The sequence below is a fragment of the Ceratotherium simum genome, chromosome 15, assembly GCF_057802395.1.
Source record: "Ceratotherium simum simum isolate JZ-2026a chromosome 15, ASM5780239v1, whole genome shotgun sequence".
NCBI classification, from domain to species: domain Eukaryota; kingdom Metazoa; phylum Chordata; class Mammalia; order Perissodactyla; family Rhinocerotidae; genus Ceratotherium; species Ceratotherium simum.
In genome coordinates, this window is record NC_141914.1 from 41,876,724 (window position 1) to 41,898,779 (window position 22,056).

Consider the following 22,056-nt stretch of genomic DNA (forward strand, 5'->3'; position numbering starts at 1 on the left):
TGCATCCCTTGAATGTAGTATGAGTTATATTTTAAAAAACTTTTTTTACTAAAATTTTTCATCCTACTTTTAGACTAACATGCATTATGATATCTGTGTTTGAGTTGTACTATAGTTTTACTATACATTTCCTTTAGAACATTTACATAATAATTATACCATATTTCATTTGTGTGGATAAGACAATCTGATCTCCTTCACCCCCTACCCTCAAAACCCTCAACTTTCCTTAGGATAGACATGACATTATTGTCAGGGACTGTTTCTTTTGTTATGAAAGTACTAGTAGCAATTCTCCATTTTCAGATGATAGAGTGGTCTCAGCAGTCATATCATAAGTTTATAAACTGCCAAGGAGTATCAGCTCTGGCTGCAGAATTAGCGTTAAAAAATGTGTGACTTTTTCCCTGTCTGTCTCTGTTTTCAGGGGCCACCACCGCTGTCCCTCAGCTCCGCGTCGTGAGTTAGCCATGTGGTATAGCATCTGTTTGTGCACAGGACAAGAGAGATGGGACAGGGAAGTTTGGGCTAGCTCAGACCATCTGATGGCCTGGGGTCTCTGTTCTTGGGCGCTCTGGGAAGGGCAGTGGATGGGAAGACAAACTGAATAAAGGAGAAGGTGTCTAGCACACAACTATGAGATGTGACCTTACATAATAATTGAAAAGAAATGTTAGCTCCCACTGCCTAATTGGGTTTGGTTCATTTTAAAATTCTGTTTACTTTAATTAGGTTCACTGCAGAATGGGAAGCTTGCTGAGCTTGAAAATCTTCTGTCTCTCAAAATAATAAAAGAAGATTGGCTCCCTTGGTGGTTCTTTGACACTCTTTCACTCCCCTCCTCATCCCCCAATTATTTTAGACATTAGTAGGACTCTTTCCTGAGATGATCTAGGTTAAATGAAATCTGTAGTCAGGCACTTGCTTATTTCTTTGGAGTCAGCTCAAGTAAGTGTAAACACTGTTTAATCAGGCCCTGAAAAGAAACTGGGATGGGAGTGAGACTGTCCACTGAAGACCTCTTCATTCCACACTTAACAAAAAAAAACCGCTGGCTTTTTAAGCATGTAATTCAGTAATCTTTCTTTTTTTCATAATTATTCTCATGGCTTACGTCTTCTCAGTAAGGATCCTGGCAAGAAATAAGTCACACATGCAAATTGCATAATTTGAGTAGAGTTTAATAAGGTGACAATTTATAAAGGTGTAGGAGCAGGATGTAAGGAAAATACAAGGGGTAATACAGAAATCTGGGTGTAATAACAATGGCCTGTTGCTAGCAGGAGCTGTGGCCTTTAGTTGAGTCTCTTATCTTTGCTGGTGCACATCCCATTGAGTGTACTCAACTGAAAGCAAGAGGACAAGAGAGCTCATAGATTTATCCATGCAGGTTCATACATACACCCTTTCCCCCACCACAGAGCAGGTGGAGAGTGGATCTGGAAGGGGCGATAGCATTCTGTCTGACCTCTGCTTCCCTGAATCTTTCATAGGTTCTATTTCCTTCTCCTCTCCACTATGTACACATGCTGTCTTTCATCATTGGCTCTTCTCACTCAAAGTGTTCTTCGTTGGTGATCCTACCCTTTCTCACTTTCTTATAACTACCAAGACTCTGTCAGTCCTTTCTGAAACTTCAGCTCTATCTCTAGAGGGGAAGGTTTTTAGATTTTCTTGAGAAACCAAAACCAAAACCAAAAAATAGGTTCATCTTCCTCCAGGGCCACTATAGCTCACTCTTTATATGAAAATTTTGTGGTGTAAGGACTGTGGTAGCCTGCATACTATTCATTGAGAAAACCATTGTCAACTTAGGAAACAACATTTTTCCTCTCAACATAACCGAGGAGGGTCAGGTATCCACTCTCTGACTCAGTGCTGCTATGTTTATTTGATTTGGACAGACTGTACCTGAAACCGTTGGTGTGATCAGCTAGGATTCCCGCACATTCTAGGGCTTGCAGGAGTTGAAATTAAAAAGAATTCCTGAGATGTAATGTGCATAGCAATGGTAACCATATACCAGGTAAATGTCCTATAACACCGTTCTAATTCATTGGCCTAAGTATTCCAACTCTAGAGCACATACTCTTTTTTTTTAATTAATTAATTAATTTATTAATTCATTTTTAATTTTTTTTTTTTGAGGAAGACTGGCCCTGAGCTAACATCTGTTCCCATCTTCCTCCACTTTATGTGGGACGTCGCCACAGGATCGCCTGACAAATGGTGCATCGGTGCACGCCCGGGATCTGAACCTAGGCCGCCAGCAGCGGAGCACGCGCATTTAACCGCTAAGCCACGGGGCTGGCCCCAGAGCACATGCTCTTAATGCTTCACCATCCTGGATATGGGAGTTGGACAGAAAGGGAGGCATCAAAGATGATGCCAAGGTTTTGATTCCAAGTGATGGGGAAGGAGAATGATGAGAAGTCACAAAGGCAACAAGTTTTGAGGGGAAGATGAAGAATTCCATTTGAATTTGTGCTATCTGAAAGGAACTGTCCATTAAGTAATCAGATATGGAGAGGGCACAGGGAACAGGGATTTTAGGAAAGAAATTGTGTCCAGTGAGAAAGATTTGGGAGTCATCAGCATAAAAGTGTTAGTTGAAGTTGTCATAAGCTTATCCCTCACAAGCGTGTAGAATCAGAAGGAAAAAGGGCTTAATTTTGCTCACCTTCACGGCTAACTACCATCTAATCCAAGACATCAACATCTTTGATCTTTTTCAGTAATCTCCTTACTGTTCTCTATTTTGGCTCCTATTCAATCCATTCTCCCACACAGCCTGCAGCCCAGGTGATCTTTTTAAATGTGGGTCTTCAAAGTTTGAAACCATCAAAGTTTTCTCGTTACACTTAGAATAAAGTCTGAACAAGGGCTTTGGAAAGTCTGTTAAGGCCTTGAATGTCTATAAGGCACATGCTTGACTTTCCATCTAACTGCATCTTACACTGTTGTCTACTTTTCTCTCTAAGTTCTTGTTATACTAGTTTTTAAAAATTTCTGGAAAACACCAAGCACTTTTTCACATCAGGGCCTTTGCTCCAACTTTTCATCTGCTGGTTTCTTTTTATCCTTCAGAGAAGTTTCCCCTGTCCCCCAAATGTAAAGAGTTCTCCATCACTGCATCTTGTTCTTTTGCTTCATAGTGTTGTTCTGAGTCTAGAATTATATAATGATTTGTTTGTTTACTTTTAAAATATCTACCTTTCCCATCAGATTGTAAGGAATCTACTCAATACTCAGTGCCTACCACATACTAAATACTGAATAAGTACTTGTTGAATGAATGAATCTATATTCATTCGTCATCTGTATTAATCTACACTATAATCATCAATATTCTCTATCATTTATTTATTCTCTCTATATTATTTATTTATATGATTCTCTGTGGATGGGTACTAAGTAGCTGAAACTCTAAAGCCTGCCTCATTTTTTGTCTCCCCAGAGTATAAAGAGATCATTGTTACACTTTATGCAAGGAGCTGCAGATGAATTGCTGTCAAGATCAAATAAAGACAGCAACATTTAGATGGAAGACAGGAGTGACCTTCTTTCTCTATGTTCTGTTTAGAAGAAACCCTCATTTCCATAATTGGCTATGGTGTTGTCTATAAATATTATGCAAATACCTTGAGTCCTTGTAATGCAAGTTAGGTTATAATGAGAAATGAGTAGCAGTGGCCCTGAAGACAGACAATCCTCTGGGTATGAATTTTCCCAATATGCCTTTGGAGCAGTATAGCAGGGATTAGGGTTTATGAAGTAAAGGTGGGGCAGAATCTGTTCTTCCACTAGATCTCTTTATTTTTTACTTGTCTCCTACTTTTTCTGTTTCCTCTAGGGTAGACAGTGAGTGAAGGGAGAGTATAGGAAAAGGTAAAAAAGTCTTATGTGTAATCTGCCTTTAAGAGCCTCCTAATAAAGAAGGCACTACACAACCAGTGTATCCAGGCTGAGTTCTTATGACCCAACCTCAACCCCTGCCCCTAGGGACATACCCTCTCTCTCTTTCTCCTGGGTTTCTCTATTCCTGGCAGAAAATTAGATTATGTGGGGTAGCTCGAGCCTGGTTACCTTCTGTAGTCTCCCATTGGCCCACAGGAACTCACATCCTTGCCTCAGTAGGGGAAGAGTAGGCTATAACCCCTTGCCTCCTTCTCTCTTTGCTGCCATCATGGGAAGCTCCAGCCACCTTCATAATCTTCAGGTGGGTGGCAAGCATCCATTTTCCTGTTCTCAAATACTCCCAAATTCCAGGGGTCATGTAGCAGGTTCACTCTTTCTCTTAGCATTCCAACCTTGGTGGTCACACCAAGATGGTCCTCTGAGTTTTGGGGTTCAGCAAAACTCCACCTGTGGAAGTGAGATATTTGTTTCCCCTTCCCTAAGTCTTTAAGAGTGGTTCTCTAGCGCTTCTTCTATGGGGAGAAGAGAAGAAAGCCAATGTGCTCTCTTCTTCTATGAATCCCCTTCCCAAAAGTTCTCCCTGCCTCTGTCCTTCCCCCTCTGCAGTCACTTCTCAAAACAGCAGCCAGAGTAATCCTTTGAAAACCTCAAGTTAGATTAGGTCACTCCTTTCCTAAGAATTCTCCAATGATTTCTCATCTTATTCAGAATCAAATTCAAAGTTCTTATCATGGTCTGTATGTCCATTTGATCTGTCCCTCACTATTTCTCTGATCTCATTTTCTGCTATTCCTTTCCTTTAGCTCATTCTGCTCCTTGCTTTTCCTTGAACACACCAGGCTCTCTCCTTTCCATACACCTGGAATATTCTTCCTCCAAACATCCATTTGGCTAGCTTCTTCATCTAGTTTTACTTGGATATCATCTTCTCAGAGAGACTTTATCTGAAACAGCCCTGCCCTTCTTCTGGCATCTGAGTAGTGCTGATGATGGATATCCTGGGTTTTTAAAGTTCACAGCCATTATTTCTTTTCTTGAATCTAAAATGAATATGTAATTTTTTCACTTTATTGATTTGTTTTATGTATCCATCCATTTAGCTCATATGTTCCCGGGGAGGCAGAATCATGACCATTTTTGTTGGTTCTGTAGCAAATAGGTACTTAATAAATGTTTTTTGAAGCTTGGAGAAAAATCCATATAGATGGAATAGTTTTGAAGCTCTCTAAAAGCTCACTGCAGGACATGTAATTTACTGATTTAAACACTTTGGTTATTGAAAATTATGATGAATTTTTAGTAGACTTCCTACACTCCAGTTTCTACTCTATCCCTGCCTTAATAACACTGTCAGATAGCAGTTTTTAAAGGATTGCTCTCGTCCTCTTCCTCCTTTGCTTAAAACCTTCAAAATCATGCATATATGATTGTATGTGTGTGCACATGTATGCGTGTATCATGTTAAGTTGAAGCTTGCTTGTTTATCCCTTCCTTCCCCCCTCCCTTCCTCCCTTCCTTCCTCACTATCATTTATCACTTTATCACTATCAATGAACACCGTTATATACTAAGTCTGTTTTAGGTATTTTACCTACAAAATCTCTCTATAACCCTTGTAACATCTTGCAAGGATCTATTATTATCCTCATTGTACAGTTGGAGAAAATGGGGCTTGTACTGGTTAAGTAGCCTGTCCTAGGTTACCCAGCTAGTAAAAGGCAGAATTGCAAATAGGATCTAAATTTGTCTGTTCCAAAGCTGCTCTACCAATATTTCCTCAAACTCAAGAAATATATGGGAGAGAAGTCAAGGTGGTGGCATAGGCAGACTCTGAACTCATCTCCTCCTGTGGACACAGCCAATTTACAACTACTCTTGGAAAAGTTACCCCTGAGAGAGAGCTGAAAACTGGATAAGAGGAAGCCCTGCAACAAACAACAATCCTGTTTGAGGTGGAAGAGGCAGAAACTCCCTTTTGGAGAGAAAAAACGTCACCTTCACAAGCTGCAGTGCTCCATGGCCGCCCAGGAGCAGCCCAAAGGTACGCAGCCTTCTCTGGAGGAGCAAGGCCCTGAGCTGGGGAACACTCCCCCTATAGGCATTTTTTGGACCCAGCACAACAGAGATGAGTGGCATAATATCTGACTTTGCTTGCTACTAATAACATTGAGGAATACCCCAAGAAAAGCTGGTTCACAAAGAAATTAAAGCCGGCTCTTAAAGGGCCTATGCACAAATTCACCATCTCAGAAAGCAACCTAAAATCACCAGAACGGAAGGTGCACAGTCTTTTGGTGAAAAGAGACTCACTCGATAGGCTCTGAGTGCATCTCAGTGAGAGGTGACACCTCTCCAGGGACTGGGACATTGGCGGCAGCCATTGTTGTGGCCTGGTGTGGGTGTGCTGACACAGATGCTGGCAGATGCCATTGGAGTTCTCCCTGGGGCCTGCTAGCCCAGGGTCAGCCCCACCCACTAGAGCACCAATTTAATCCAGCTCAGGCAGGGACTGGCCCCCACCCAACAGTAAGCCCTTGGGCAACTTGTAGGCCTGTATAGATTGGTGACTGGATTCTCCACAGCCTGGCAAGTGGGTCCACCTCTGTGGGGCACGGTGTGCACAAGGAGCGGGTGGAGAGTGTGGGGTGTTGGCGGAGTGAGTGGGGCTCCTGCCTTGGAGAGACTGGGTCCACTTCAGGAGGTCGGGGCCTGTACATGGGGCAGGACTGTGTTGACGGTGTGTGTGGACTTCTGGGCGGTGCGGCTTGTTAGCTGCAGAAGACTTGTGCTTCTCAAAGACCCACATAGGGGATTGGCCCTACCATCCAAAGCCTGAAACAATTGGGTGCTTCTGTGCCATAGGCCAGCCCCACCCAGCTGCAATCCTCAGAGAGCTGACAAGAGCCTTATAGGCTGGAGGCTTATAGCAATTGTAAGCCCCTGAACCTAACAACCAGCCACACTGGGGGCCTACTCACTTAATAGAAAAACTGCAGCAGAAATGTGCTATTAGACCTTGCAGCCAACTTTGCTGGGGCTCCCCACACTGGATAAAGAGACTGAAGGGCCCAGAACAACTACATGCAGCTGAGCATTACAACCAGCTGGACTGGGGGACAGCTCAGCCTCCCTGGGCACCTACGGGAAGAGCAACCCCACCACAACAGAAGGACACATGTAGCCCACACAGGGGTCACTCCTGGAACATTTGGAGCTGGTGATGAGAGGGAAGCACACTGCCGGGCCTCATAAGGCATCACTTATATAAGGTCACCTCTTCAAGATCAGGAGACGTAGCTGAGCTACCTAATACATAGACACAAGCACAGGGAAAGAGGCAAAATGAGGAGGCAAAGGAATACGTTTCAAGTAAGGGAACAGGACAAAACCCCAGAAAAGGCACTAAATGAAACAGAAATGAGCAACCCACCTGACAGAGAGTTCAAACAAAGAGTGTTAAGGATGCTCACTGATCTTGGGAGAAGAATGGATGAACTCAGTGAGAATGTCAACAAAGAAATGGAAGATATAAAAAAGAACCAATCAGAAATGAAGAATACAATACTGGAAATGAAAAGTTCACTAGAGGGACTGGAAAGCAGAGTAGCAGATCAATGGAATAGAATTGAAAGCCCAGAAATAAGCCCATACATCTATGGATGGCTAATTTTCGACAAAGAGCCAAGAACATACAATGGAGAAAGGAAAGTCTCTTTAACAAATGGTGTTGGGAAAACTGGACAGCCACATGCAAAAAAATGAAGGTAGACCATTATCTTACACCATACAAAAATTAACTGAAAATGGCTTAAAGAGTTGAATGTAAGACCTGAAACCATGAAACTTCTAGAAGAAAACATAGGGAGTACGCTCTTTGACATTAGTCTTAGCAACATATTTTCAAGCACCATGTCTGAATGGGCAAGAGAAACAATAGAAAAAATAAACAAATGGGACTACATCAAACTGAAAAGCTTCTGCACAGCAAAGGAAACCATCAACAAAATGAAAAGACAACTTAACAATTGGGAGAAGATATTTGTAAACCATATATCTGATAAGGGCTTAATCTCCAAAATATATAAAGAACTCTTACATCTCAACAAAAAAAAAACCAACAACACAATAAAAAAATGGGCAAAAGACCTGAACAGACATTTCTCCAAAGAAGATAAAGAGATGGCCAACAGGCACTTGAAAAGATGTTCAACATCATTAACTATCCGGAAAATGCAAATCAAAACTACAATGAGATATCACCTCACACCCGTCAGAATGGCTATAATTAACAAGACAGGAAACAACAAGTGTTGGAAAGGATGTGGAGAGAAGGGAACTCTCCTACACTGCTGGTGGGAGTGCAAACTGGTGTGGCCACTATGGAAAACACTATGCAGATTCCTCAAAAAATTAAGGGTAGAACTACCATACGATCCAGCTGTTCCACTGCTGGGTATTTATCCAAAGAACATGAAAACACCAATGCATAAGGATACATGCACCCCTGTGTTCATTGCAGCATTATTCACAATAGCCAAGACTTGGAAGCAACCTAAGTGCCCATCAAGGGGCAAATGGATGAGAAGATGTAGTATATATACACAATGGAATACTACTCAGCCGTAAGAAACGATGAAATCCAGCCATTTGTGACAACATGGATGGACATTGAGGGTATTATGCTAAGTGAAATAAGTCAGAGGGAGAAGGTCAAATACCATATGATCTCACTCATAAGTAGTAGATAAAAACAACAGCAAACAAACACATAGAGACAAAGATTGGATTGGTGGTTACCAGAGGGGAAGAGGAGAGGGAGGAGGGCGAAAGGGGTGATTAGGCACATGTGTGTGGTGATGGAAAGTCTTTGGGTGGTGAACATGAGAACATGATGTAATCTATGCAGAAATAGCAGTATAATGATGTACGTCTGAAATTTATACAATGTTATAAACCAATGTTACTGCAATAAACAAAAAGTAAAAAAAAAATATACAGACTATTCTGTTTGTTTGTTGGGTTTTATTTTTTCACTTTCCCATTGAGGTATAATATAGATACACAAATATTAAGTGTTTAGTTCAATGAATTTGTAAATATATGTCCATCCAGGTAATTACCACTCAGATCAAGATGTACAATATTTCCAGTCCCTTAGATAGACCACTTTTTAAAGACAAGAAAATTTTTCATAGTTGGCCAGTGCTGACTTAAATTAATTTTATTAAATTAAAATAAATAAACAGAAAGCTATATGTAATCTCCTTATGTTTGTAGTTCTTGTATAAGCATAAAAAATAAATAAATTTGTAAATTTGATATAAAAAAACCTGGAAATTTAGTAAAATTCCAAATACCATAAATTTAATGAGACAATTTTTTGCTGAAACCAACTCTGTGCTCACCATGTGAATATAGTATTGATTTTATAGGTAGATTTTTTTGCATTTGTTATACCTGTGTCACTGTGTGATATCATTTTTTTCCATTTGAACTGCTTCAGAACCTTTATTCATATATTATGCTATTATGCCATTTAGACTTTTGGTGTGAATATATCATTTATGTATTGAGTCAGCTTCTATTTTGTTCTCAGAAACCCTCAATAATTAAACTCGATAGCACCGACATAATCACGTACATAAGCTGATGTGGGCACTGAAATCTCTTGGCAGTACTTGTTATTGTGGTGGTCATATGGATAAATCTATCTATCAAACTGTATATATTTGCTTAGATAATCAAATAAATGAAAACACAAAATTTAAAAATTCTTGTAGAAAACTTGTGGACTGCTGAGGCTATGCTTGTGGAATTTCAGTTAGGGAAAATCTGTGCTGTGCTTTGCTGGCTCCAATGTCTGACCCTTACGGTCCGCCATATTGTAAGTCCTCTCTCCTTAGAAAACACCATTGGTGACAATACATGTCTTCTGCTCTTGTTAAACTGATGTCCTTGCTGTCTTAGGAATATGTCATGGATATTCTGAGTATATGCCTTAATTTTCCTGGAAAACCTTCGTCTAAGCTATTGCCTACCTAATGCTGACTATTCTTAAAGTCACAGTTAAAATTCCACCTTCTTCATGAAATCGTTTCTAGTCTCTTCAACCTGTGCAAATCTCTTTTTCCTACGGTTTGTATCCGTATTTTTGTACTGACCTAATTTTAGCTCTTACTGTTTTTTACAACTTAGCATAATATACATTACAGTCTTTTATTGTTTATTATTTTCTCCATGTGTGTTACTCTTAGTCTCTAACTGGATTTTAAAAGTTTGAGGTCAGAAGTTATTAAAGTTCTGTGATAATGTGGTGTAGTAGAAGGAACAATGGCTTTTAATTATGGTTCCGTTACTTATTAGTTCTATGACTGGAAGCCTCCATGAAATTGTTTCACATTTAAAAATAATTTTCCATTACTTATTAGCTCTGGAACTGGAAGCCTCAAAATTGGCATTAGGAATTCAGAGAAAAAAATATGTTTTCTAAGAAAGCTTATAATATATTTAATAAAGCTATAATTACCTAGGAGGAAGAGTCTTAAGGGTGAAAGTTTATTTACTCTTTATTGAAGAGGAGTATGGATGTAGCTGCAGGAAGACCTACTGGGAAGATAGAGAGGCTGAAAGATACTGAAACTGCTGACCATTCTCACTTTTGGTGATAAAGGAAACCATCAAAAGAAACCTAGAATGCTTGATTAGTGACTTTGGAGTCCTGGAGAACTCAAATAGTGGAAAAAAAGGAGATATGACAAGTGGATAGCTAACTGAATATATAGTATCCTGACATAGTTTTCTAGACTATTTGGGCACCTGGGAAAAGTTGGAATATATCTTGCAAAATCTGGAAGGAAATCTGAAGAATTTTCAAAGAGTTTTCAACTTAAATTTAAAAGGAGTTTAGAGCTAAAGATCATGTTTATCAAAAACTTTAAAACCAAATAATATAGAGAACAACAGGTCTGCCATTGACAGATCAATAGTGGAAAAGATACATGTTCACTTGAGGAAACAAGGAAGAAGGTCATTAATAGCACTTTTGGCCTTAAATGTCTCCATACAAATGCAGAACATAAGTAATGAAGAAAATGAATGTGGCATATTAAGACAAGTTTGTAATTATTATCTTCAGATCATGGTGGGATGGGGTTTAGAACTAGAATTGAGTAATGAAATGGCATGAAGGACACACCTTGTTCAAAGAAAACATGAAAAGAGTGGTAGTGTACTTCTGAATTTTTTTTCCTTCAGAAAGTTGAGGAAGCAGTGAAGTAAACCTCTAGTTGGAGTTTAATCTGGTCAGTGAGAGATAAATGCTTGGAGATGTGGAAGTAGGAAAGACCATGAATACAGTGACCACGTCATTTTGGAATTTGTAAAACCAAAGAAAGGGAATGAGGGAGTGTCTGGTCCACTAAGTCATACTAAGTAATGATAGCTCTTACTTATTGAACAGTTACAATATGCAAGGCACTGTACTAAATATTTTACATTAATTGCCTCTTTTAATCCTCACAACAACTATTATTCCAGTTTTACAGATGAAGAAACTGAGGGTCAGAAAGGTTAAGTAATTTGCCTGATATCATGCAGAAAATTAGTGGTAGAGCCAGATTCGAATCCAGGCAGTCTAAATTTAGAACTATCTTTCTAAAAGTGTAGATTTCTAACTGTTTTTGGAAAAGACAGGTAGACTCCCTTGACCAGTGAATTTGAAAGAAATGATGGCTCATTAGTAACAACTGGCTTTCAAATGACACATTGACCTTACAGTTTGAGATTATTCCAATGAGGGAGCAACAGAGAGGCACCCAATAAACCTACATGGTAGCGCAAGAATTGGGTGAGATGGAGGAAGGGTGTCAGTGATATTTTTACTTATTCTTTTACTTGAACTTTATGATCTTTAAAGAGAAGGTGGAAGAGGTTAAAATTTAAAAGAAAGGATACTGTGTCACTTAGGACTAGATCTGGCTACTAAGAATCTAAAGTTATAGAAGCTTAAATAAGATAGAAATTCATTTCTTTCTCCTGTTAAAGTCTGAAGGTGGATAGTCCATGATTGGCACAGTGTCTGTGCTCCACATGGTTCTCATGGGTTCAGCCATTTTTGTGGCTCTGCTGCATGTAAACACCATTCTCAAGGTCACCTCATGGTCCAATATGGCTGCTCCAGTTCCAGCCATTACTTGTATAGTATACCAGCCATCTAGAAGGAAGAAGGGGAAAAGATATCTTCACCCCATAAGAATACTCAAGTTGCACATACTAGTTCCTATTACTTCCTTTGGGTAAAATTGGTCAGGTGGCCACATCTAGCTATAATAAAGTCTGGGAAATGCAAATGTTAACCTAGATATTTGTGTATCTACCTAAAATTTGGGAGTTCTTTTAGCAAATGAAAAAGAAGCAGACACATACTGGGGGATATCTGGCAAATTTTGCCATGTGTATGTAACTGAATTCAAATAGAAAAGGGTAACAGAAATGTGTAATAATAGTGTCAGGAAGGATAAAAGCTGAGAATACTCTAAAGCATAGGAAAATGCTAACAAAACACTAGCTTTTGATTGTGTAAAAATTTTTGTGAATTTTTATATTAAGTAGAAAAACAAGAAGGTGATAGTTCTCACTTGGGGAAAATTATAGGTGCTGGAGAAAGAGTAGAATTAGTCCCCTGTTTTGTCTTTACCTCCTCTATCAAAAGTAATTATTCAACTAGAAGGAGAAGAAGATGTAGATCAGGAATTGAAAGTCCAAATAGGACAGTACCTTGAATCTGGCCCTCATTATTGTTTGCCTGCATCGTTTCAGCAGCCTCCTTAAAAGTTCTTCCTGCTGCTTGGCATGCATTTTCTCCCCTCATCCTCCAATCAAGCAAAGAAGACAACTTCTTTACTCCCACAAATTATTTCTCTAAAAATAAATCATGTCATTTCTCTGCTTAAAAACCTTTTTTTTTTGGTTCTCTATGATATACAGAATTAAGTCCAGATTTCTTACCATGGCACACAAGGTCCTTCATGATATGTTTTCAGCTTTTCTTTCATCTCGTCTCTGTTTATTCCTTTCATGCTTTTTCAGCTCCAGCTTTGCCAAACTGCTCAGTGTTTTCTGAACACTGAACTTATGCTTTTGTGCAAATGCCCCTCTTTGGAGAATTCATGGACAGTCTTTAAGACCCAACTCACATATCTCTACCTTTTTAAAGCCACAAAAATGTGGATGGTTTCTCCTCTGTGTCTATATGGCATTCTATACATGTTTCTGTTATAGCACCTGTCATGTTGTAAATAAATATATATTTATTTACATACCTTTCTCCTCTGCTAAACTCTGAGTTCCCAAGGGAAAACAATTTTAAACATATTGCTTAGCACGTAGTGAATGTTCAAAATGTTTATTGACTGATTGATGAGAGCGTGAAGATAGTATAAATTACTTGAAGTCCTTAGGGTCAAATGAAATACACACATGCTAGAGTAGCAAAAAAATTCCATCTGTGATTTAGGAGCTATTTTTAGGTATCTTGGAGGAATTCTGTGTAGTAGAAGTGTCGGAAGACTGGAGATAGGCAATGTCTCAATTTTCATAATGTGTGTAAAAGTGTATCCAGACATCATAGACTTACAAGCTTGAGGCCCTACGCAATTGTAGAGCAGATTATTAAACAGATGGATTGTGAGAACTTTAGGAAAATACTGAAAAGTAAATTTCTACTGTTATATTTTAACCCTGCTTAATTTCATAAAGGATAAGAGGCAGATGTTGATTCCTAGGAACCTATAAAGGTTTTCTTAGGACACTAAAATTATGTAAACTCTTTTCTGATGTTTCATGAAACTTATTGACTGAGAATAGAGGCTATATATTCTGTAAGGCATTTGTTGATGTCTCTCATGTACTCTCTGTTGTTGTTTTATGTGAATGTATTTGTTTGTTGAAAACTATAAAACTCTATGCCAGCGTTTCCCTAGTTTCAGTCGTTTGCTTTACACCTTCATTTTTTTTTGCCCTATTCACACATCATGTCTATTTTTATATACCTAAAATTTTTCTTTAAATCAACTCATTTTTTTTGGCTTAAACTTAGCCTCATCCTAAATGAAAATATCTGTAAGGTCATAGGTTTGCAATGTACCAGTGATGTATTTTCTAATATACCCTATAATAAATGTATACCCATGAACAAAAAAAGTGATGGCTCATGTGTCGTCTTGAATACAACCTGTATATAATTTTAACATTTTATGCTGCAATCATTGTGTAAAATATGGCAGAATTTAGGCTAACTTAAAATACCATTCAGTAGATTTTTATCTAATATACTGTTGCACGCTGCACAAAGGCAGTTGATTAATGGATTGATATCAAGTTATAGGGGTGTTTTGAGTGACAAATTGCAGGGCTGTGACCTTAGTCCTTACCTGCTTGACATTTTTATTAGTGATATGAAGACATAAGAGGTGAATGGGTTCAACTGGAAGTGACATAACCTGGAATGGTTATACTGGATATATATATATACTGGATATATAATATACTGGATAATAGAACTGATTCAAAAAATTTTGGCAGATTTGGATTATAGGCAAATAATAGGAACACAACAGGAATTAATGTAGAGAATTCACAATTAGATTAAGACAAACAACTGTTCAAATATAGAAAGCAGAAGATCTGGCAAAAATACTTAGGGGTTTCAATTGGCTGTAAACTCATTAGGAGTGAAAAATTTGATATAAATGCTCTAGAAAGTAAAGGCAAACTTAGATTTCAGTCATAAAGGTAATATGCTTAAGAAAGTGCTTTAAAATGAAGTATCCAAATTAAGAGAGTTAAATATTCTCCTGTAGGCTGATCATTTCTACATCTGGAATATTGGGTTCAATTTTAGGATATTATCCAGCAAAACTATAGAGTTGGAGATACTATCCTATGAGAGAGAGTTGAAGGAACTGGGTGTGGTGAGCCTAAAGAAAAAAATTTCTAAGTTGGGGCATGAGAATTGTTTTTAAATACAGTACAGGTAATGGAAAAGCTTTCAATAAAGAAGAAAAAATTTATTTTTTCTGCAGAGTCTGCATAAGCAGATATGACTTCAGCTCAGTAAAAATTAAAATAATTTAATAATGAGGGATGCTTCCCCACAGGAAGCTGCTAGGATTGTTGTATGTTAGTGTTTGGGGGTGTGTGTGTGTGTGTGTGTGTGTGTGCAAATTAGCAGAGATGTGATCCTTTAACTTTCTTGGTATGATTTTAATATTTACAATGATCATGTCATCAGCAAAAATAAGATGTTTCCATTTTGAAAAGTAAAATTTAAAACTACTTGAGAAGGGGCGTGGTTGGGGGAGATGCTTACCTCTGTCATTTAATACTTGAGTATTTTTGACTGATTCCTTAACTTCTCTGAGCCTGAAGTTTCTCCTCTAGACAATGGGGACAATAACACTTTCTTTGTTGGATGGTTGTGAAGATTAAATTAATGCTACAAGTCAAAATTCCTGACATAGTAGGACTACAGTGCATGTAGTTTTCTTTTCCTTGTATTTGGTCTTAAGTTTACTATTGTAAAGGATAGCCAAAAATTAGTGGGCATCCAAAAATTCAGTCCTAATTTTGGATCTCCAATAGTTCAGTCCTAACTTGTAATTTGGAAGTTTTATGGTATGAGACAAGTAGTATAGAAGGAGGGGAAAATCCTAAACCTGTATGTATATTTTTTATCACTAGTGGAAGCCCTCATAGTTAATATCAATACCATCTTCAGATGAGTCCACTATTCATTATTTTCTTGCTTGTTTTAATGGCCAATCACTGAGAAATAAATATGTGCACCACATGGCCTATTCAGTTTAGTTAGGATATGGATGAAATTATCAAATCATCTGTTTCACAGCTCTGTTAATTGAGTTTTTATAGTAATTAAATTAGATAGTTGTCTAATGATCCAATTAACTGCTCTGCAAATTGACCCTCAAATTACTTTGTAGTTCTCACCTAAGTCAAGTAAACGTACTTAAAACTTGAGCCTTGCTTAGTGCAACATGCTCTCAGATTTAACTAATTTGGAGGGAAGAAAGAAAATGGAGAGAGATGTCAGACAAGCACATCATCATTCAACCCAGGCAAAAAAAATATGTCTTGGCAATTCATTAGATATCACTTCATGTCCTCACTTTTAAATTCTCTATTCAAGAAGTTAATGTCATATTTCAAAGAGATTGTTCTGCTACCCAGCTCTGCTGCCACCAGGTGACAATAGCTGCTGCTGTCATTAGTTCCAAAAGGAAAGGCTTAAGTTCTAGAACCATTCTCTAGGATTTCTAAGTGGTAGTGTTCTTCTCATGCCTCCATGATTTAGTTATTATTTTTCTGTGTGTTTTTATTTTGTATAAAAAATAAGCTTTGCTTTTGAGTGGTTGAGCTCAAATAGTGTTAAACCACCACTATTTTAAAGATGATAATTTAGAAAAAAAAAGTATAGAGATAAATGTTTAAGGTACAATCCATTACCTTCCTCACTAATTCTTCACTTTACTTCCATTAACCCGCAAAAATTTTAGCTTGAGATCAAAGCACTTCCTGGCAACCATGTTCCCTCTTTGGAATGTCTTGGCTTCAGTGTCTGTCTTGTTTCTCTTGGTAGTCAAGGAAGTACCTCCTCAGGAAGAGGCAGCACATGGGTTCTTTCTCTTCTCCCTTCTCTGGACTATTCACAGTAATCAGAGAAAAGGTTTAGTTTGCCTTTATAGTCTTGCTACTTTGGAATCCCCTTCTTATTTTTCTTGATGCATGCTAATAGCAAATTATAAACTATACTCCTTTCTAAAAACTAAGGAATTGAGTTAAAAAACAACCCTCAGAGGTTACACTAGCCTTCCTCTGTAGGTTTTTAATTTAAATCTTAAATCTATAGTTTCTTTGCAATTTCCAGAAAATGTATTTGCATTACCAAAGATTGATTATAGTAATTACCACTAATTTCAGTAATGAAAATGGATATAATTTTCTTGGGAATGCTGACTTTAATTCTTTTAATTCACTTGCCAACATCAATAATCTTCACACTGGTAAGGCTAGAGGTAGGGGAGAGAAAAAGGATGAAGTAATGGAGAATGTGGTGGTCCAAGCTTGCATTTTCTTCTACAGTTACTGAGGCTAATTGACATTTAAAAAAGGTTTTAGAATGTGAACTCTGCAAATGTATTTTTAAGGTATTCATTAAAACCGGTTATGCAAGTCTCTTGGTACTTGCTCTGTTGCTCAGGCACCTAAATGACCTCAATCCACTCAGCGCTCTCCATTTTGTCATGCTATTTCTAAGCAAGGAGAAAATTGCTTGAGGCTAGACTTTACAAAAATGGAGAAGAGATTGTATGTAGAGGAAAAAAGTCTCTATGTGTTTAACTGACCACTTCACTAGTTACAAGAAAGATTTCTTCTCACCTAATAGCTTTAGCTGTCAAAGAGAAAATAAGAAGTGCAGAATAAGCCTTAGAAAGGTTAAAGATAAGAGAAATATATCTTATACGTAAAATACATTTATGTATAAATGGATAGTGCTTGCACAGTTTGTTCATGATTGTAAGAGATATTTAGGGGAGTCCAAAAATCAGATTAGCAAATCTTTCCAGAGGTCAACAGGAGAAACTTTTAAATAACACTGTATACAGCTTTCATCTTCTGATAGTCAACTCCCTTCTAATGGACAATGGGAATAAAATGATTTTCAAATCATTTCTCTAGTACATGGTGAAAATATCATTTGATTCCATTAGTAAATGAAGGATTCCTAGTTTTCTTTTAATCAAAACATGTCTAAATTGGCAAAAGAGGTATAGAATCAATGTGACCTGGTGGAAACAACAATGAATAGGGAATGAGAAAACCTAGATTCTAGTCCAGGTTGTTCATTTTAATAGCTGTATGTGGCCTTGGGAAACCTTAGTTCATCAGCTACTATTTCTTCACTAGCAATAGAGGGAGTAATAATGGCTGCCCTGCCTTCCTCACAGCGTTCTGATGAGGATCACTTGGGAATATTGAGAAATGACTTGCCGTAAAAGCCACCATCAACCTCACTTGTTCCAGGATATGCCTGGCCACTGATAATCCTCTGCTCCAAGCATCAAACATTCCTTCCTCTTTTTGAAACGTCCCCAAACTTCTGCTTGTCTTTTTATGGTCAACCAAGGACTGTCAATTTATCTGAAGACCAGTTAGAAAATCTCCCCTACTTCCACCAATCCCACCTTAGTAGTACACTTGCCAGTTAGAGATTGTCTCAGTATTTCCTCTATAAACCTTAGTCTTCTTTCTAAACCTTTTGAACCTCTGCTGAAACAAAAGGTGGGTTTTCTTACTGCAAGATTATGCCTTTGTTAGTTTTGTCTTGGACTTAGGTATTTTATTGACAACATCTATGTCAGCATTTATAGTGAATGTTAACTAAACATAGGACTGCTGCTGCAGAATTTTAAATTTGTTAAAGGAGATAGCAAAACTAAAAATAAAATTTTAAGGGGTCAAACTTCAAGTTTATCTGGGAAAAGCAAACTGTAAGGAAATAGCTCTTTTCATGCTTCAGAATCAAGGCTAATCATGTTGGATAATCACCATTATTTATGAGTGCTTTATGCATACCATTTTAGAGATAGTAGAGTATATGAGGCTGACTGCCTGGCTTTGATCCCTGGCTCCACCACTTACTAGCTGTATGACCCAGAACAAGTTACTCAACAAATGCTAACGTTTAGGGAGCACTTCCTATAGTCAGGCACTGTGATAAACATCTTATGTGGATTATTTCATTGAATCCTCAGTGAGATTGGTATTATCATTCCCATTTTAGAGAAACCCAGAAAGGTAAGTAGTTTTCCCAAGATCATATTCCCAGCAGTTTCCACATCAACAAAACAAGAGATGTTAAAAGCATATAGGTTAAAGTGTTGTTGAAATGATTACATGAGACAAAGCACGTAAAGTGTTTGTTTAGCAAACTGGCTGATACATAAGAAGTATTCAGTAAATGTTTGTTATTATAATTGTTCTTGTCACTGTTACTAGGTGAGTATAACTGCCTACATTAAGATCAAGAAACTTGAGCTGATCTTAAAAAAACAAACCAAACCAAATCAAACAAAACATAATATCAGAAAGGATGAATGACATATTGGTACTATAAAATAGAGACCATTAGATTAGCCAGAGAAAAAGTTTATAAGCTTGTTTTGCATGAAGAACTAAAATGCTCCTTACCTGAATCCTTGCAATTGGCACAAGAGAACTGTCAAGGAGAAAAAGGCGTTGATAGGTTCTAATGGGAGACAGCTGGGGGCAGTTGTAAAACAAAGGTAATAACTATGAGAATTATGATGGGATGCTGTTGAGGGGATTGGGGAAGGGACATACCTACTTATGAGTCATTGCTGTTCTAGAATTATTCTGTTTGAAGGATCAATATTTAAAGCTATGAGATATGGGAAGTGTTACATTATTCCTCAATATTTTAAATGCTAGCCAGTTATGGATTAGTGAGTTATTTGAAGGACTGGAGAAATGGTAGTGGCCTCTAGATTGTAGTCTATCATAGTAGCACCTGGTTACATAGATTAATAGAACACAAGTCAAATAAGTTTGGCTAGTCAGTGAGGTAACATAGAAAGATCTGGGTCACTGCTGGGAATTAAAAACCTCAATAGCAGTGGTGCTGGAAGCAGACTTCAGGAGCTAAAGAGTCCTCTGAGGCAGCAAAAGAAAAAGCAGAATGGTAAGAAAAAGGTCAAAAGGGTTATCAAAGACAAATTCTGCTTAGTTCATAATTTTTTTCATTCTAGCCCCAATTTTAACAATGTCCATAAAAGAACAATGATTCCACTTACCTAATCCTTATTGATTAATTGACATAAGTATTTTAAGTGCCAGGCATTGTGAAACTGATGGGAATTTTAGACTAGGTAGGAGAGAACTAAAGGTCATTGCAGGCCAGTGAAGGAACTGTTTTGAGGCTTGCAGGGTCATTTAAAGTGCACTCTGTAATAGTTGCCTAGTTATTTAACCTTTGGGCCTCAGTTACTTTATCTGTAAAATGAAAATGTTGAACTATATGATCTCTGGGGAACTTTGCAGCACTAAAATATTCTGATTCTCTTTGGCTTACTTTTAAGGGAAAGGTATGATCCTCCTTGGTTCATAAAGAATCAAGAAAAGAAGCTCACATCTCACAAGAGTGCATATAAATGGATATGTGTATACTCAAACACATGTACGCATATATAGTATTATGAGGATTATCATGAAAGAATACTAATAAAACTGGAGTGACATAAGATTGAAGAGATATCCAACTTACAAAGTATTCCTGTCTTTGCAGCATCAAAGGACACAATAACATGGATACTTTTACAAGGAGAGTCTTCTGGCCAAAGATGAGATGTAGCAATTCACGTAAGTTAAGTTCAAACTGTTTGCTCAAAAAATAATAGCATCCTTTGCTCTATATCCCTGTGTGCTAAAGAATATAACAAATCATTCCTTAGTTTCTTGCCCATTGTTTGAAAATCCTTTATCCAAAGGATTTTTCATTTTGATAAGTATTTATCTCAGAAAGATTAAAGCTAAGATTCCTTAAACTCACCCTTAGAAAGTATTTTAATTTAATTTTTCAGATTACTTAACCGCTGCCAATGTTATTTCGACAGCTTCTTAGGCAAGAAGCTTTATGAATTTAAAGCTTTAGGCATGGCCAGCAGACCTGTGCCTCATGAAGTAAGAGATCTCAAGCAGTGTGACTCCATTCTTTCTTGTTAGTGGAGGTGACAAGACTTACTGGAAACTGAAGCAATGGGGTCAAGCACTGAATAAAGAAAAAGGAAAAAAGCAAGGCTGGGAAACTCTCAACCCAAAGTAACTAAAACATTTATGATGTCCTATAAAGAGATGGCTGCAGTTGAGGTTTCTGAGTAACAGAATGCTATTTAAGAGAAACTGCTGATAATCATAAAACTTTACTAGGAAAGACAGGAGAGCCAAGGAAGAGAAGACAAGATTAAGAAATAAAGTCTTCCTTTTGTCTTGTGCAAATGGAAGGCCTCAATGCCTTTCACTTTGTATAGGCTGCTTGTGGTTATCAGTGGGATACACAAGAGAAATAAATCAATTTCCAAAGAATAATTTGAAATTCTTGGTTGTTTCTGCAGACCCAGCAATAGACATGGAAGACTAATCAAAAATTGAAGACATTTCCTATGCTTATAAAATGGTTTTATTTATTCATTAATTATTTTCCCTTAATTACATTTCCTTAATGAATGAATGAATTCATTATTATACATTTAATTAATTATTATAATTTATTCATTAATTATTTTAATAAGCACATAATTTGAGTATCTTTTATATCCAATCACTGGATGAAATACAAGAAAGAAAAAAAAATGGTCCTTGCCCTTAAGTAGTTTAAAATCTATTTGGAAATAAAAACTATATAATATCTATAATATAATTTAGCAATAAAATATATATAATATAATGCTTTTCTTTTGATTAATTCCCCATATTGTTCTAGTAAACTAACTCATAAGAAACCTGAAAAATTAAGTAAAAATTTTTCCTCTGCATTGCTTAAGAGGGGTTGATAATAGTGTTTCCTTTATGTAAAAACTGGCTAAAAGACAATGAAGTCTTTTTTATTAGTCTATTAAAGCTAAATTTATTCATCTTCAATATGCTGTAATTTTATTCAGAACCTATTTTTATTCTGCTGGATATTTCAATCCTAAAATTCACATGGCCCAAGGGAAAAACGTCCTGGAATGTATCATCTGTTCCGCTCAGTAGTTAGACTGCCGGAATTCCAACAGCTGGAACGTATGCCTGCTTTGCCTGATCTCCCTTTATCCCCACGGAGCCCTTTAGACTTGTTCTTACTCCCCTGCTGTCCTTGGGGGAAAACTTCTAGCATCTGGTAGCTGGGACTACATGTAAGTTAGATATAGATGCTTTTCTCTGTTGTTTAGGGCCAGCATTCCAGTTTTGTAGTTCAGCCTGAGCACGTAAAGCATGATCGTGGAGGTGTGTAGGTTTTTCAGGCAAATGGGAGTGCTGGTAAAAGTGAATGAGGTGGTATGA

General features: G+C 37.5%; 1 long non-coding RNA gene across 1 annotated transcript in view; it reads left to right on the forward strand.

Annotated features, from left to right (window-relative positions):
* Positions 1-22,056, forward strand: part of LOC147915186 (uncharacterized) — a 122,099-nt gene that overhangs the window by 85,694 nt on the left and 14,349 nt on the right. The window contains exon 4 of the long non-coding RNA XR_015554492.1: positions 20,300-20,373. This is a non-coding gene — a long non-coding RNA (uncharacterized LOC147915186). The remainder of the gene's footprint in view (positions 1-20,299; positions 20,374-22,056) is intronic.